Raw genomic sequence first — 17570 nt, 5'->3', positions numbered from 1 at the left:
TCTTAGTTTGACATAGTTTAGGGCCTCAGAATGTCATAATCCGGCCCTGTGCTTGCCTACTGAACTGTCAGTTCATTTCTAAGCATTGCCAAACCAAAAAATAAAACAACTTAACCTGTAATTGATGACACATTTACATTTCCTTAAGCCTTTTATTACCTGGGATCAAAATCATCATAACTAGAAGGAAAATAAAGAACTAAATAGCTGGTACAACCAACCATTGTGGAAGGCTATGATAGCCAACATTTCAAGAGCATTCATCACTCTAAAGTACCCTTCTATCCCAGATCTCTACTACCTGATAGAGTAGGGAAGGACGTTTCTCTGGGTTGTGGTGAGGTTATTTTACAGTGGTAACTGGAGGATAACCAGAAGTAATTTGGATGAAATTAGAGACAGAAGGTCTCAAACTATGGGATAATCTCTCAAGGACATTGGTGGAATCATCATAGCTTAGTAAGAATATACTGTATATGATACATCAAGGATATACTTCACATAGGGAAATTTCTTTAGGGTCCAGTTCAAGTGGGCTACACGATCCAGACCCTGCAGAACTGATTCTCAGGGGTTGGCAATGGACCAGAACTTTGGAGATTTTCTTGGAGGTTGATTGCCACTGGTTTACTACCCTCTGCAGAGACCAAAGTAATGCACTTTTCAAACCTTGGTTTGTCCCACCACAGTTTAGTTTCTGTTCTAGTTTGAAGAGCACCCTCAGTGGATTGTCTCCTGTCTGGAAATTAGTATTGCTGCTCTCAAGTTTCCCAGAACATATATGACCCAGTACTTAGTGCATGGGACTCCTTTGGATTGGAGATGACATGGAACGCCATGATTGGAGATGACATCATTCTGCACCTCGCAGGATTTAGCTCTAACAACGCAGACAGTGCAAGCCTCTGATGAATACAGCAAATGAGTGTCCTTCAGAGATACAGGTTGGTAAGTAGTTTCCAAAAATGGTATTAAAAACTGTGAATGTAGAACAAGTCAGCAAATAGTAAAAACATTCTCAAGCAACAGCATTTGACTCTCCAGGAGGATTATGCTTTCTCTATTTACTTTCCTTATTGAAATGACTGCAGCCTTGGAGAAGTTTCCAAGTTCCTGCAGGTCAGAACTATCTTTTGGCATCTACAGTAGGTGAAATGTCTACATATTTTTAGCCACACCAGAATGAGTTGGAGCCTCACCTGTATTGGTTTGGTTCCACATTCTGAATTGACATCTAGCTAAGGAAAGCTCAGCTCAGGTCCTATTACTTCAACAAGTCAGACTTCTCAGTTAGCTCTCGTTTCCTATTAATAATGAAGCTGCCAATGTGAGACTAGGGATTGTTGGAAAAGGATGGCCTGAAGGTTAAGACATGACACTGAGACACAAGAGATCTAGATTCCATTTGCAGTCCTGTCACATACATCCCATGTGATCTTGGTCAAGTCACTGGCTCTCTCTGTGCTTCAGCTTCCCTAGAGTGAAACAGGGATAATAGCACTTCCATTCTCCGATCCTTTGCCTATTGTCTAATAAGATGGTCTGTGTTTTGAAGAACTACTGTCTCATTATGTGCATATAGATTGCCTAACACAGTAAGGCCATCGTCATAGTTGAAATCTCTTGGTGCTATAGTACTATAATAAAATAAGAATTGGTGGTACATAGAACTCACATGCACATGGACAGCTCCGGTATGTTAGTGGGAATTTTAGTAAGTGGTTCAAGTGCTAATCATTTTGCACATTTGCCTACCTAGTTCTTTGGGCACACTAACCAGGTTTACATGTGCAATTGTGGCAACTGTATATACCCTCATGGACACAGATTTATATTTATATTTCTTGCACAGCCTCCATTTCTGGAAGCTTTAGGGCTTCACAGAAATATTTCAGATACAGAAGTCATACTCCAAGTGTGAGATTTTCACACTTATTCAGCATTAGCCGAACTCCATTCTCACTGAAATTAATAGGAATTCTACCACTGGGAGAGTTTGGAAAATACTGAGCACTTTGGAAAATCCCACCAGAAAGTATTTTTTGTTTGTAGGTTGTTTTTTTAAAAATAAATTTAGCAAAAACATTTTTTTTCTACTGATATATTTTAAAATTACTCTAGTAAAATACAGACTGAGGAACTTTGCCCTAAAATAACTCAATCACATATTAACTGAATATTCAGAGAATTAAACATTGTATTAATTTTAAAAGATTTTTCTTTGAAGGGGATAGCAAATCCCTGTATAAATATAATCTATAGTTTCCAAGACTAATGGAAAAATAGAAAGAACATGACACATATTCATACGACTGCACCTTACAGCAACATTAATATATTGACTACTTCCCCCAAGGGAAAACTAGAAACTAACAAATACTCTAGATGGTCAGCACAATATTACCCAGAAAAAAACCCTGCCTGAATTGGGTGTTCAATTTTACACATTTCTGATGTCCTCAGCAACAAGCCCTTGATCAAAACATGTACCGAAACCAGTTCCTTGTAACATCAGGAAGAAAGCCTATCTCTTTATATATGCCTTCTGCCCTCACTTCAGTAGGGATGCAAAATAGTCCAGCGATTAGAGCACAGGATGGGGCATTGAGGAAGTCGAGTTCCAGCTCTGGCACTAACTGTGCAGCCTTAGACAGCTCACTGAACTGCTACAGTTTAGTTTACCCATCCTCATGAGGAGCTGTGAACATTTGTTAAGTGTTTTTAAAATGTCAAACAAGTAATAAATAATCACCACCATCACCACCACCTATTAGCTTGAAAATAGCAGCCTAGAGGCTGACTCACTCCATTTCTGAAGTTAAGGATAGCTTTCTGCACCCAATTTCTGTTAGAATGGCAGAGCACTAGTTGAACATATTCATTGTAATCTCCTACCATTTTCAAGGAGAACTGAGCTTGCTAGACTCAAGGTCTCAGCCTCTAGCAAGCGAACAGCACAGACTATGTAATGCAGCCTCTAGAGGAAGGGTTTCCACATTTGTGATTGGGATGACCCTCCCATCTAGGCCCAGAGAGCTCCCAGAGACTAGCAGCAACAGACGCAAACTCCAGCTGGATCAAACCCAGAGTGAGTTTTTCCCTGACATTTTTAGTAAAAGACTTTCAATCCAAAGATACCACTGGAATGAAATGGCCTTCAAACTCGTCCACCTTGAAATTAGTCAGCTATTGTTTAGAGAAAAAGGAATTTAAAAAGAAAAATCTTACTTTGGATAACATTCCTTAGGATGAAGAAAAGGAGTACTTGTGGCACCTTAGAGACTAACCAATTTATTTGAGCATGAGCTTTCGTGAGCTACAGCTCACTTCATCAGATGAAGTGAGCTGTAGCTCACGAAAGCTCATGCTCAAATAAATTGGTTAGTCTCTAAGGTGCCACAAGTACTCCTTTTCTTTTTGCGAATACAGACTAACACGGCTGTTCCTCTGATTCCTTAGGATGGCTGTGAGGAATTAGCACATTAGTAATGCTAAGTCCTATACATCTTAAGTTCCTAACCACATTACAGAGGTCAGTGGCCCGCTGGGTTCTCTGATAGGTCTGCTACAGTCAGGAAATGTATTTCTTCTTAGCCTGACAGCAAACGATCCAGCATATTGTGCTGCAAAAATCAATAAAGCCATCCCTGGTGCAATGGGCTGGGGCTTGCTGTTTTTGTGTTTAGAGTACATGTTGTTGTGTTTGGTCCTTTGTCCCTAGGGCAACACAAATCCAATTCCTGAGATACAATATAACTGTCTATTGATTGAGTTTAAGTTTTCCGTTTTGGGGAGGAGACAATTACAATAGCAAAAAAGTTTTTTTCTTCCCCTGCCTAAAACAGCATGAAGAGGTGAAAAACGTTTTACTAAAGAGATAATTTAGGTCTCTAGAAGGAGCAAGCCTGGAAGTACAGTACCAACTGTACTGTAAATTTCCACGTGAGAAACACACAGGTTACTTCAGCTAGTCTGCCCTGCTAGTTTCTCTCCCTCAGTATGTAGAATGTTCTGTATGTTTCCCCAATAGCTTAATCAAAGTTTATCTATATGAGATACATTTGTAAAAGTGCAATCTGTTGTTAGTGTAGCCTTGCAAGGATAATGGAGAGGTCATGGCAGAAGAGCAGAAAGTAAATTTAGTTGAGGATGTTTTTTTAACTACAGCATCTAATTTTATGATCATGATATTCCTGCTGGTATGTTGCAGCCAGGAAGTGCTTATACAGTGTAAATCTATTTCCTTCTAACTGTCCCTCATGCAGATGCGAGTTATTGAGGAATTCACTGTTATGGCTTTTAATGAGCCCTTTTATTCTGAATGAAATCCACACATGTTCACCTACACAAAACTTGAATAAAGGAGCTCTTGTCTTAACACAATCACAGAGGGACAGAAGCCAGCTCCAGATTCATCAGCAAGGCACAAGGCAGCTCCACAGCCTCTCTCGGGCCACTCCTCTATCCCTCCTGTGCATATATTTGTGGCCCTGAATGTGTATAACAAGGAGAATCAGCGTGGCCTAGCAAGACAGGAGCACAAGGCTGGGTCTTAGGAAATCCGAATTCTATTCTCAGCTCTGTCACTGGCCTGCTGGGTAACCTCTGGCAAGTCATTTCACCTCCCTGTGCCTCAGTTTCCTCATCTCTAAAATGGTGCTAATGGCATTTACCTCCTTTGTAAAGAGCTTTGGGATCTATGGATGAAAAGCACTATATAAGAGCTGGGTATTTCTATAATTGCAGACCTACTGACCTCACCCATCCTCTCTCTGGGCCTGTCCCAAAGCCCTCTGCCCCACTATGCTGGGCTATATGCAGAATCGGTGCAGCATCAGGTGCCATCATATATAAAATTAATGAAGCTTCTTTCATGCCTGCTCCACAGCCTACCTCTGCCCACGCAGTGGAACTGCAGTGGGAGAATTTCATCCAAAGCAAAACCTGAGAGTTTCAGGACAGAATGTGCCTATTTGGGCACAGTCACATGCCGCAGCTACCAGGGAGGATGTGTGGGCATCCCACACTGTGTCCAATCATATTTGCTGGTAGTGAAGATAGGAAAGTGGAAGGCTGTGGCTTAGTTTCCTCCCCATTCCCTCTGGGAACTGAGCTGTGGCTCTACCAGGGAGAAGTTCCTGTGTTTAAGAGTGTTGGAACAGCAGCTTTAACCAGCCCTCACATGGGGTGATGGCTCCTCACACTGCTCATCTCGCGTTCCATGTCCCTTCACAAAAGCCAGCCACCATCTGGAACTCCCCACCCTCTCTCTTCTTTTTTTAAATAAAGGGGAAGGCTTTGATTGGCTGCTTTATTAGCAAATGAAATGATCAGCTTCACTGGCAAACTCCACTTCAGCTGCCCCACTCCCCCATGCTTCTTCCAATGCATCTCAATCTTTGCCTGTAATCCCTCAGCATTTCTGAGAGATACCTGACCAGCAATTCTACCCATCTCTGGGCTTGGTTTGTGCTATGGAGGAAGGTGTATTGAGAGCACAGAATATGGGTTAGTTAGCATCTGGAAACAGTTCTGAACATTTTGTTAGTCTAAAGCACCAGCTACCCCTGTGCCATCCCTCCACCTACTAGGTTATTCATTTCAATATATAGAGCACATACTGTAAACCAGGAAGTATGAAGAGGATTTCATAGAAGCAGAAACAAAGCAAAGACAGCTCAGAGCTATTTCCACAGTGAAAGCCTCTTGCTGCCAGGTTAGCAGGGCCATTCAGCACTGAAATCTGAGCTTATTGCAGTATTATGCATTTCATCGTTAAAGTGACTCTCTTTGATCTATTTGTTCCTAGACATTGATCTGTTTGGTTTTAATTTTACTGTGCTGCTTCCATGTCAAAACTACAGGCACCAGTGACATTTTCAGAGAAATGTAAATAAACAATGTGACAAAGTTCCTGCTCTACCTTGGTGGGTCTTGCGCTTATTGGCGGATTTGCTCACCTTGGAGCTTCACGGCAGCCCTCAGCTTGGCCGTTTTTCTGAATTCACAGTCCAGGTTGGCTCCTCCTGTGTCTGACAAGGAGTTGGGAGGATTTGGGGGAAACCCGGGCCCGCCCTCTACTCCGGGTTCCAGCCCAGGGCCCTGTGGAATGCAGCTGTCTAGAGTGCCTCCTGGAACAGCTGTGCGACAGCTGCAACTCCCTGGGCTACTTCCCCATGGCCTCCTCCCAACACCTTCTTTATCCTCACCATAGGACCTTCCTCCTGGTGTCTGATAATGCTTGTACACCTCAGTCCTCCAACAGTCCGCGTTCGCACTCTCAGCTCCTAGTGCCTCTTGCTCCCAGCTCCTCACACGCACACCACAAACTGAAGTGAGCTCCTTTTTAAAACCCAGGTGCCCTGATTAGCCTGCCTTAATTGATTCTAGCAGCTTCTCGATTGGCTGCAGGTGTTCTAATCAGCCTGTCTTAATTGTCTCCAGAAGGTTCCTGATTGTTTCAAAAAACCTTCCCTGTTACCTTACCCAGGGAAAAGGGACCTACTTAGCCTGCTCTCCTACTACTGCCCTCTGGCCTGGGCTTTCCTTGCTTTTTGCCCCTGCTTTCGGCTCCCCGCCCCGACCGGGCCAGACGCTCTCCCCGCTTTCTTTTCTTTTGTTGTTTTTTTTTTTTCTCTGCTGTTGCTAGAGTGCTGGCCGGCTGCCAGCCGGCTGTTAGCCCTGCCCACTCTCGGACGCTGCTGCTGCTCCAGCTGAACCCCCCCCGAGAGGGGGGGGGAGGCTGCCTTGCTGTTTGTCTGCGGACCCGTCCCTCTCTGGCTGAGAGAATTTCTTATCACCTGCTCCGGCATCCCTGGAATGTTGGATCTGCAAAAAAGGAAAGCCGGGACAAGGAAGGGAAACAGCCGTCTACCAGAGGAACACTGCCCAGGGAACCTACAAATCGCCGTGGAGGGGGCCCAAGACTGAGTAACTTTCGAACTGTGCTCTCGTGTGGGGGGAGGCCTTGACTGTGTCGTGACTGTGTTTGAAGGGACACAAGGGATGTAGCACGGAGCTACCCCCCCGATCTATCTGTGTCCTCCCAACCCCCAAACCACTATTCTCATCACTGCCCCCTCCATTGTCATTGCTGGCTGTTTAACATCTGCCTCTGGATTTAACTGCTTGCCCTGATTCCACCATGTGGGCCAGAAGCACCAGCCAACCAAACAGGACTCTCTGGATAAGAGTACGGTGGTTCATGTGCCCCGCCCCTGAATTGCCGAACCCTCAGCCTGTCCCTTTTTACCTGACCCCAACTGCTGTTAACCACCTGCCACCGTCCCCGCTGGGGCATCAGCAATGGAGGGCACAGGGTGACCTCCGCTGCTGCCATGCCCACCGCCTCCCCAGACTCTAGGGGAGCCCCCCCTGCCGGAGGGAAAGGCCAGGGCAAGAAGAAGGGGAAGGGCCCCACTAAAACCACCAGGCTCTCCATGGCAGGGGCCACCCCCACTGCTGTGGCCCCGCCACCAGCCATGGCATCCCTCCCCACTGCCCCCTCCACCAGCTCTGCGGGTGTCCCTTCCTCACACCCCAGGATGTGTGCCCGGGTGGCGGCAGCCCCCCCGCCTGCTGCCTCGTCATCTCTCCCGCCGACTGCCTCCGCCACCATCAACAGCAGCCCCTTCCCCACCATGACAGGAAGCACAGTGTCCGATGCCTCCTGGTGCCCACCTCGCCCCACGTGGAGACCTACATGCGGGCGCTGGCGAGGGTGGTGGGGCCCTCGGCCATTGTGGCGGCCTCCAAAATGTATGGGAAGGTCGTCTTCTTCTTAGCATCAGAGGCTGCCGCCCAGGAGGCGGTGGAGAGGGGCCTGGCGGTGGGGGGGGGTGTTTGTCCCCCTACAGCCACTAGAGGACCTGGGCGTCCGTCTGGTCCTGACCTCTGTCCCTCCTTTTCTCCCCAGTGCTGCCCTGTTACCCGCCCTTTCCACCCTGGGTAAACCTGTTTCTGTCATCAGCCCTCTCCCTTTGGGCTGCAAGGACCCCACCCTCCATCACATCTTTTCCTTCCACTGGCAAGTGCAGCTTCTACTGCCGTCGGCGGTGCGTGATGGAGAGGCACTCAAGGGGTCCTTCCTAGTCCCCCACCAGGGGGCCCGTTACCAGGTGTATTTCTCCATGGGGGAAGCCCGGTGCTACCTCTGCCGGGCGTCAGGGCATGTCCGGAGGGACTGCCCCTTAGCCCGGCAAGGAGAGGCACCTGGGATCCCCGAGACCCGGCAGGACATCGGCCCCGTCATTGCCGATGCCCCTGGCTGCCCGATACCTGAACCCGCCTCCCCTCCTCTTCGGACCACCACTTCTCCCACTCAGGCCCAAGGGGCACCTCCCCTACAATACCCAGATGAGCGGTAGAGCCCCGCCCTTGCTGCTGACAATCTGGCGGGGCCTATGGAGGAGGGTGTGGCAGAGATACCACCAGGCATGGGAGAGAGCCTGCCCCAGGGAGAATCCTCCCTCCCTTATGCTGCTCCACCGTTCCCCCCCAAGCCGCTGAGCCATCGCCTTTACCCCCTGATACGACCCCTGCGAACCAGCCCCCAGATGATGCCATGGAGGGCTGGGCCCCAGTCCAGGGGAAGCGAGGCAAGCGGAAGGCTCGAGCTCTACCTCATCTACCCGAGGCGGAGGCCCCCTGGAAGACCAGGAAGGGGGCACCGATGCTGAACCTTCCGCTTTGCCTACGAGTGCGTCCCATCCACCGATGTCAGCCAGGAAAGACATGGTAGCACTGGAGGGTAGTGTCTCCCCTCCATGGGAGACTCTCCCCTCCGAGACCCTCAAGGAAGCCCCTTCTGTCCTGACACTACCCGAAGCCCCCATGAACCCCGAGGCAACCGTCGTGGCGGGTGCCAGCGGGGAGAACCCCGGGGTGACGGAAAGTGTCCTCTCCTCCATGTTCGAGGATATCAAGGCCCTAGATCTGACCCCGGTCGCCCAGGGGGAGGACAACCTTTTGCCAGCAATCCTCGATTTGGGCAACTTCACTCCACTCCTCTTTTCCCCATGCTCCCTCCCCCTAACTGCTGCTTCTCCTCCCACCTCCGAGGAGCCCCTAGACTCCTCCATCGACCTGGCCACTGATGGCACCCCGCTGACGACCACCAAACCTGCTCAGGTGACAGCCGGCAGCACGCGACCGGGACACGAGCCGCCAGGGGCACCCCCCTTTGGTGCGGAGCAATCGATTTCCTTCCCGGGCGGGGGCCCAACAGAAGATAATCCACCTCCTGATGCTGTGGCCGCTAAATCCACCATAGAGCCCGCGCCCAGTATCACTGAGAGCTCCCTCCCAACCCCTTTAACCGTCAAGCCTGATTGGAAGGCGCCACCATCCAGCTGCTTGCCTCCTGAAACCCAGAACCTCGCCTGTGCCCATGCCCCAGCCCCTACCCTTATCCAGTCTACCTCCTGCGATGTTATCGCCGCCCCCGCCTCCTTCCCTTTTCCAACCGATGACCCCCAAGGAGCGGCCTTTACGTTCTCCTGCCCCAACCCATTAGGGGCTGCTCTTTTCCCTCCACCGCCCCCTTTCACCCCAGGGCTTGAGGCAGGCCTAGAAGCTCCAGCCCATCAGGCACCCCATCGGGGGTCCGCACCCTGCTTGCCCATTTTAGTGGGCCACGGGGCTGCACCAAGGGCCCTGCCAGGGAACAAACAGGAAACCGTAACCCCACCCCCCCCATGAGCTGCGAGGAGAGCTGCAGAAGTTTTTAGAGGATGTCTGTGGCTCCCGCAACAAGGTACAGCTTGCTCTCCAGCGATGGGGGGATTTTTTTCAAATCCTCCGGGCCACAAGGGCCCTCATGGGGGAAGGTAAAGAGACGGGGAAGCAGGATGCCGCAGCCTACTGGCGGGTCCGCGTCTTCCGTGACCAATTACTCACCTACGGGATGGGTCAAGGACTATTGCGCGGCCCACTGGGGGATGCAAGCATCCCTGCCAGTGAGGATCCCCCCCAGCCCTCCCCATGACACCTCTCACAATCGCAACATTGAACACCCGGGGTTGTAGGATGGCTCTCCGCAGGTCCCAGGTGCTCTCCTTCCTTCGGGAGACCCATACGGATCCGACCACCGAAGATAGTTGGCGGGTGGAGTGGGGAGACAGGGTCTACTTTAGCCATTCCACGATTCGGCAGGCTGGAGTGGCGACCCTGTTCTCCCCCGACCTACGGCCCGAGGTGCTAGGGGTTGCCGAGGCCGTGCAGGGTCGCCTGCTTCATCTCCGGGTCTGTATAGAGGGGCTCGTGGTTAACCTCGTTAACGTCTATGCCCTGACATCGGGCGCGGGGCGGCTGCAATTCTATCAGCAGGTGTCTGCCTTCCTCGGCACCTTAGACTCTCACGAGTGCTTGGTCCTGGGAGGGGATTTTAATACCACCCACAAAGAGCGAGACCGCTCGGGGACCAAGCAGTGCCCGGCTGCTGCGGACACCCTCCGGGAGATAGTTGAACATCACTCCCTAGTGGACATGTGGTGTGACCACCACCCGGATGACACTTCCACGTTCACCTTTGTCCGGGTGCAAGCCCATCGGTCGAGCCACTCTCGGTTGGACCGTATTTATCTATCACGCTTCCATCTCTCACGAGCCCACTCCTCCAGCATTTGGCTGGCCCCATTTTCTGACCATCACCTAGCACCGTGACAGCCTCCCTCTGTGCGGAGAGGCCAGGGCCAGCCTATTGGCATTTTAACAACAGCCTGTTGGAGGATGAGGGCTTCATGACATCCTTTCGGGAATTCTGGCTGGCCTGGCGAGGGCAGCGGCATGCCTTTCCCTCGGCGCAGCGATGATGGGACCTGGGGAAGGTGCGCGCCCGGCTTTTCTGCCGCGACTACACCTGGGGCACCAGCCAACGGAGAAATGCGGCGATAGAGCAGTTCGAACGGGAGGTCTTAGAGCTGGAGAGGCGTCTGGCCACCAGCCCTGAAGACTCGCTCCTCTGCGGAGCGTGCCAGGAGAAGCAGGAGGAGCTCCGGGCCCTCGAGGACCATCGGGCCCGGGGCACCTTTGTTCGATCCCGCATCTGCCTCCTTTGGGAGATGGATCGCGGCTCCCGCTTCTTCTATGAACTGGAGAAAACAAGGGGGGGCCAAGAAACGCATCACCTGCCTCCTGGCAGAAGATGGCACCCCCCTCACGGAACCGGCGGAGATGTGCGGGAGGGCCCGAGCCTTCTACGCAAGTCTCTTCTCCCCAGATCCGACTGACCCTAGCGCCTGCAGAGTGCTTTGGGAGGAGCTCCCTACGGTCAGCACGAGTGACCGAGACCGGCTAGAGTTGCCTCTCACTCTGGCCGAGTTCTCAGAAGCCCTCCATCATATGCCCACTAATAAGTCTCCAGGCATGGACGGGCTGACCGTGGAGTTCTACCGCATGTTTTGGGACATCCTCGGCCCAGACCTAGTCACCGTCTGGGCCGAGTCTCTGCAGAGCGGGGTCCTTTCATGCAGGCGAACTGTACTCACCTTATTGCCGAAGAAAGGAGACCTCCGCGATTTACGAAATTGGCGTCCCGTCTCGCTCCTCAGCACAGACTACAAAATCGTAGCGAAAGCAATCTCACTGCGGCTAGGGTCTGTGCTGGCTGACGTGATCCACTCAGACCAGACCTACACCGTCCCGGACCGCAGTATCTTTGATAACCTATTTTAGGTTCAGGACCTCTTGGAACTCGGGCGTAGAGACAGTCTGTCGTTCGCTCTCCTGTCCCTAGATCAGGAGAAGGCGTTCGATAGGGTGGACCACGGGTACCTCTTGAGCACTCTACAGGCATTTGGCTTCGGACCCCAGTTTGTGGGTTTTCCCCGGGTGCTGTACGCTTCTGTAGAGTGTCTGGTTAAGCTCAACTGGACCCTGACAGAACCGGTCAGCTTTGGGTGAGGAGTACAGCAGGGGTGCCCCCTCTCGGGCCAGCTGTATGCTCTGGTGATCGAGCCCTTCCTCTGTCTCCTCCGCAGGAGGTTGACAGGGTTGGTGTTGCGGGAGCTGGAGCTGCAGCTGGTCCTGTTGTCATACCCTGATGACATGCTCCTCATGATCCAGGACCCCGGCAACTTGGCGCGGGTGAGGCTTGCCAGGCCATCTATTCAGCAGCCTCCTCCACCCGGGTAAACTGGGTCAAGAGCTCTGGCTTTGTGGTAGGAGACTGGCGGCAGGTGAGCTCCCTCCCACCTGCGCTTCAGACCATCCGGTGGAGCGCGGGTCCGCTGCTCTACCTCGGCGTTTACCTTTCTGCCACGCATCCCTCTCCTCTGGAGAACTGGGAAATTTTAGAGGGCGGGGTGATAGAGCGGCTCCGGAAATGGACGGGACTACTCTGATGTCTCTCCTTCCGAGGGAGAGCGCTGGTGCTTAATCAACTAGTCCTGTCCATGCTCTGGTACCAGCTCAACATCCTGGTCCCAGCCCCGGGTTTCCTGACCAACCTCCGGACATCAATTCTGGGGTTCTTTTGGTCAGGAATGCACTGGGCCCCTGTAGAGGTTCTTCATCTACCCCTGAGGGAAGGAGGACAAGGCCTGAAGTGTCTACACACTCAGGTCTGTGTCTTCTGCCTCCAAGCCCTACAGAGCCTCCTCTATGGTGCAGGCAGTTCGGCGTAGAGCACACGGGCGCACACCATCCTGCGCCACATCCGAGAGCTCCTATACGACCGGCAGCTCTTTCATCTCCATCCGGGAGGTCTTCCGCGAGACCTCTCCGGGCTGCCGGTCTTCTACCAGGACCTCCTCCGGACTTGGAAACTGTTTTTAACGACCAGGTCCGTGGTGGCCACCAAGGGGGTTGATCTCCTCACAGAGCCCCTGCTACACAACCCCCAGCTCTGTGTGCAGGTGGTGGAGTCCCGCTCGGTGCACCAGAGCTTGATCCTGGCAGAAGTCAAGAGAGTCGGAGACCTCCTGGACTACGACCGGGGAGACTGGCTAGATCCCCTGATGCTCGCTCGGTGCATGGGGCTCTCCAGACCTCGTACCCCCCAGCGCGTACTTCAGGAGGCAAAGGCCGCTTTGCTGCCCGCTGCTCAAACTTATCTTGACCGGGTCCTGCTCGAGGGCACACTCCGCCCACCCTCTACCCCAGGCCCACTGGACTTTTTAATTGGACCCCTGCCCCGCAGATCCAATCGACCCCCTCACCCCTTCACTGCAAGCCGGCTGCATGAACTGCAGCCGGTACGCTTCCAAACCGTGCCACAGAAACATCTATACACGCTCGTGCTCCATACCCTTCATGCCCTCACCCTAGTGTCCCGCCCTGACACGAAGTGGCGAGACCTTCTGCCACCTTTGGAGGGTGAGCAGCCCCAGTGGGCCAGCCTACATTCCACCTTGGTTCCGAGGCCCGTTGGGGACATCGGTTGGTGGCTCCTTCACGGAGCTGTGAGCAGGGGTACGTACTTGGCACGTTTCACCCCCATCCCAGATACTTATCCCTTTTGTGGTGTGAGGGGAAACCCTGGTGCACGTATATTTGGAGTGCGCTAGGCTGCAGTCCCTGTTCCAGCTCCTCACAAATCTCCTATTACGTTTTTGGTTGCATTTTTCCCCTCACCTTTTTATTTATGCACTCCCCATCCATGGCCTCACAAAGTTGCAGGATCTCCTAGTTAACCTCCTCCTGGCCCTGGCTAAAATGGCCATCTATAAAACCAGAGAGAGGAGGTTGGCTGATGGAGTTTCCTGTGACTGTGGGGCTGTTTTCCGATCCTCGGTCCGTTCCCGTATCCGGGCGGAGTTCCTCTGGGCGGCGTCCACTGACTCCTTTGATGCTTTTGAGGAACAGTGGGCGCTGTCCGAGGTTCTCTGCTCGGTGTCCCCATCCGGGTCCCTTTGTCTGACCCTTTGATTGGGGGAGAGAGTAAGAGACCCCAGCCCCAGCCATTGCTGCTGCGGACACCACCACCTTAGAGGGGTTCTTTCACACATGGGTACACGTGCTCCCCCTCCCCCCCCGGATTGTCCACCCCACAGCCTGCCCCTCTTGTTGGGTGCTTTCAGAGGAGGGAATTGTTGGTGACACTCGGGTGTGGCACCAGGTAACTCAAGGGGGTGGAAGACCACGAGAGTTGATGAAGCCCCCTTGCTCTGGGCCACCAGGTAACTCAGAAGGGTGGAAGACCACGAGAGTCGAGGAAGCCCCCTGCTCTGGGCCCGGGCAAGCTTGAACACTTCCCTCCCCTGAAGCTAATGAGAAAACAATTGTGATTGGTTGCTGTGTTACACATTGCCTATGCTGCTGTTTTTTCTTTGTAAGTGTGTTGTGCAAATAAAAATATTTTTTGCTTAAAAAAAAAAATTACTCTCCTATAGCCATCTGGCCCGACCCTGTCACAATAAATGCAGGAAGAAAGTTTTAGAAGAGCCAGTTTTACAAGCCCATGAAATGAGCAAAAACCCCTGTATTACACCAGCAAAGAGCACACTGTGAGATGGAATCAAAGGAATATTTGAGTATTACTGTATCTTTTTGTTTATTCAATAAGATAAGTAATCAGGTGTCCTCTTCAGAATGATTCACTGAATTGAAATTCAGCATTTTAGTTACTGCCCCATGTGTTAATACATGCTAAATTGAGAAGCTGATGGAACTCTCTTCACACAAGGCTGAACATCATTTTCGTTCTCTTCTAGTACAGTAGTCAGAATGGTCACATGACAGTAGATGGATCTCTGGGTTTTTTTTCAAAACAAAATACAAAAAGACATTTTAAAAGCAGCCTATAAAATTGTACTTGTAATTTTCCATACACACCTCTGTACACCTGTGGGGTTTTTACCCAACAGTTTTATGTGCAATTTTAATTGTGCGGATAGCAAATATATGTATAGGTGCTCTACAGAAAGCTCATCCCCCCCCCACCCCCCCGTTTTTGTGCACAAAAGCTTGTGCATATGAAATTTCAGCTAAGGCTTGCGAATCTGAGACATTCACCTGATGTTCCCCAATATGAAATTTTGACTTTAGCAGACAGTTAAAATTAGGATATAAATGGTTGTAGACTTTATGGGAAAGTATTTATAAGACATGCTTGTCATCAGCTGTACATACTAGATCTGACAGTTAAACTTTGTTTAAGGGGATTTTGACCCTAGAAACTGACAATAGTGCCTACCAACTGAAGGCATACCATCCACAGACTCCAGTAGTTATGTTTTTCAGGTCAAGATTGATCAACAGAGAATATTTTAAAACACAAACTCAGTTGTTTTTTTTTAAATTGGAACCTCAGCATTAACGTCTCTGAACAGAGTCTATTTATTTGACATTTGGCTTCCTGCTTCCACACACCAATACAGAATGCAATTTGGATATATAAAATATTCATACACAAAAAGCAATTGCTATAAAATTATATTAAGCATGAAAGCCTAAATACCAAGACTTGTAATCACTCAGCAGAGGATTAGTAGATGATGCATCTTAACCCATTTGTTCTCCTTTTCAGTTCTTCAAAACGGGCAAAAGAACCCAAACCTGTGGGGGTAGGAGTGGAATATGATTTGCTTAAAATAAAATCTAGTACACAGAGAAGTATTCTTTGTTGTCTATCTGTAGCCTTAACCCTTTTTGATCTAGCCCCATTATGGAATGAACACCATAATATACTGACAAGCTTTTGAAGTTGGCCCAATAAAATATTACCTCACCCATCTTGTCTTTCTAATATCCTATAACCAACATGGCTACAACAACCCTGCAGATAATATATTGACACATATAACCACTAGTTCACCCTTCACATGGGCACAGCCCTTATATCATAATCTAATCCTATAAATCTTCCTCGCAACAGAGTTGAATTTTGCTCAAAACAAAGAAAAGCCAGTGTCGTCATAAGATTAAGATTCTTCATTGGATGCAAATTAGCCGGACCTGAGTCTATTTAAATTTGACTTTCTACAGAGTGGATACATTTTAACACCTTTATCCAGTGCTTGTTTTAGTCATTTATATGATTTTTCAATGCCTTCATCTAAGCTCTATATCCCTGAACAAGCAGTATATTACACAACCCAATAAAACAATATTCGATCAATAATTCATCAATCAAGTTGAGTAATACCCAGCAGGACTTACTGTCTCCTGCTTCTGTAAAACCAGTTTCACCAGTACACTTCTGGCAACTGTGTGCCACTAAGGCAATAGAAAGCAGCCATAAACCTAACTTAATTGGCTGGCAAAACCATTTTTATAGATGAATGGGATTGGAGGAGTGGTGCAAAGCAGTCAGGACACACCAGCGAGTCTGGCCCATGAATTCACTAGAGAATCAGTCCCTGAGAAAAAAAGAGAAAGCAAAACTATTAATTATTTGTATTGCAGGCCCCAGTCAGGGATCAGCCCCTCATTATATTAGATGCTGTATCAATTTGTAACCAAAAACAACGGTCCCTACCCCACAGAGCATACAATCTCACTGTAATGTAAAGCAATTTCCTAGTAACTTTAAGGGTCGACTACTCAACATCCCTAACTTGCAGTATTAGAACTTGTCTACACTACCGGCTGGATCGACAGGCAGTGATCGATCTAGTGGGGGGTCGATTTATCACGTCTACTATAGCAAGGGGAATCAACAGAAGAGCATCTCCCATCTACACAACGCGGTAAAAAGAAAAGGAGTACTTGTGGCACCTTAGAGACTAACCAATTTATCTGAGCATAAGCTTTCGTGAGCTACAGCTCACTTCATCAGATGCATACTATGGAAAGTATAGAAGATCTTTTTATACACACAAAGCATGAAAAAATGGGTGTTTACCACTACAAAAGGATAATTATTGATTATCATACACATTGTAAGGAGAGTGGTCACTTTAGATAAGCTATTACCAGCGGGAGAGTGGGGTGGGGGTAGAGAAAACCTTTTGTAGTGGTAAACAACCATTTTTTCATGCTTTGTGTGTATAAAAAGATCTTCTATACTTTCCACAGTATGCATCCAATGAAGTGAGCTGTAGCTCACGAAAGCTTATGCTCAAGTAAATTGATTAGTCTCTAAGGTGCCACAAGTACTCCTTTTCTTTTTGCGAATACAGACTAACACGGCTGTTACTCTGAAACCTGTCACAACGCGGTAAGTAGATCTAAGTACGTCGACATAAGCTACGTTATTCACGTAGCTGAAGTTGCGTAACTTAGATTTCCCCCCTTCCCCCCTACTGTAGACCAGCCCTTATACTGCAGGGTGAATCTGCACCTAAGCTCAGCTAGACTTAGGCAAAATCAATCAGTTTCTGAGGTGTAAAATAAGCACCTAACTTTTGTTCATACCTTCCTAGCTTCCAAACACCTTAGGGTTAGGCTTTCAAACTACTCAGGCAAGTTGTACTTCCAAAGAAGTGCTGGAGAAACTATGGATGGAGGGATGATTTTTAATTGTGCTATGAATGAAGTTATTAATTACTTTATGTATTGCTGGCTGATTAGGAACAAACAGCTCCAGCAACACAGAGGTTCACCCCATTCAATGTTCAGATGAATTAGTCATTCACAAGCGCTCTCTGTGGGTTCAGAATTAATTGGGAAGTGCTTACTGATTAGATTCA

The 17570-nt window shown here is 49.5% G+C and overlaps 2 protein-coding genes and 1 long non-coding RNA gene across 3 annotated transcripts in view; 1 reads left to right on the top strand and 2 right to left on the bottom strand.

Annotated features, from left to right (window-relative positions):
• The window catches only part of KCNIP1 (potassium voltage-gated channel interacting protein 1), an 803899-nt gene that overhangs the window by 676815 nt on the left and 109514 nt on the right, over window positions 1-17570 (bottom strand). The gene's annotated exons all lie outside the window — the stretch shown is intronic.
• Window positions 1-17570, top strand: part of LOC142068388 (uncharacterized) — a 798233-nt gene that overhangs the window by 707485 nt on the left and 73178 nt on the right. The window lies entirely within an intron of this gene.
• LOC142073084 (uncharacterized) lies at window positions 14475-16292 on the bottom strand. The gene is made up of 2 exons (XR_012669771.1): window positions 15398-16292; window positions 14475-14690 (listed from the first exon to the last, which is right to left on the bottom strand). It is a non-coding gene; the product is annotated as an uncharacterized LOC142073084 (long non-coding RNA).

This window comes from Caretta caretta, chromosome 8, assembly GCF_965140235.1.
Source record: "Caretta caretta isolate rCarCar2 chromosome 8, rCarCar1.hap1, whole genome shotgun sequence".
In the NCBI taxonomy this organism is placed as follows: domain Eukaryota; kingdom Metazoa; phylum Chordata; order Testudines; family Cheloniidae; genus Caretta; species Caretta caretta.
Note: the sequence above shows the minus strand (reverse complement) of the source record. Positions and strands in the feature narration are given on the sequence as shown.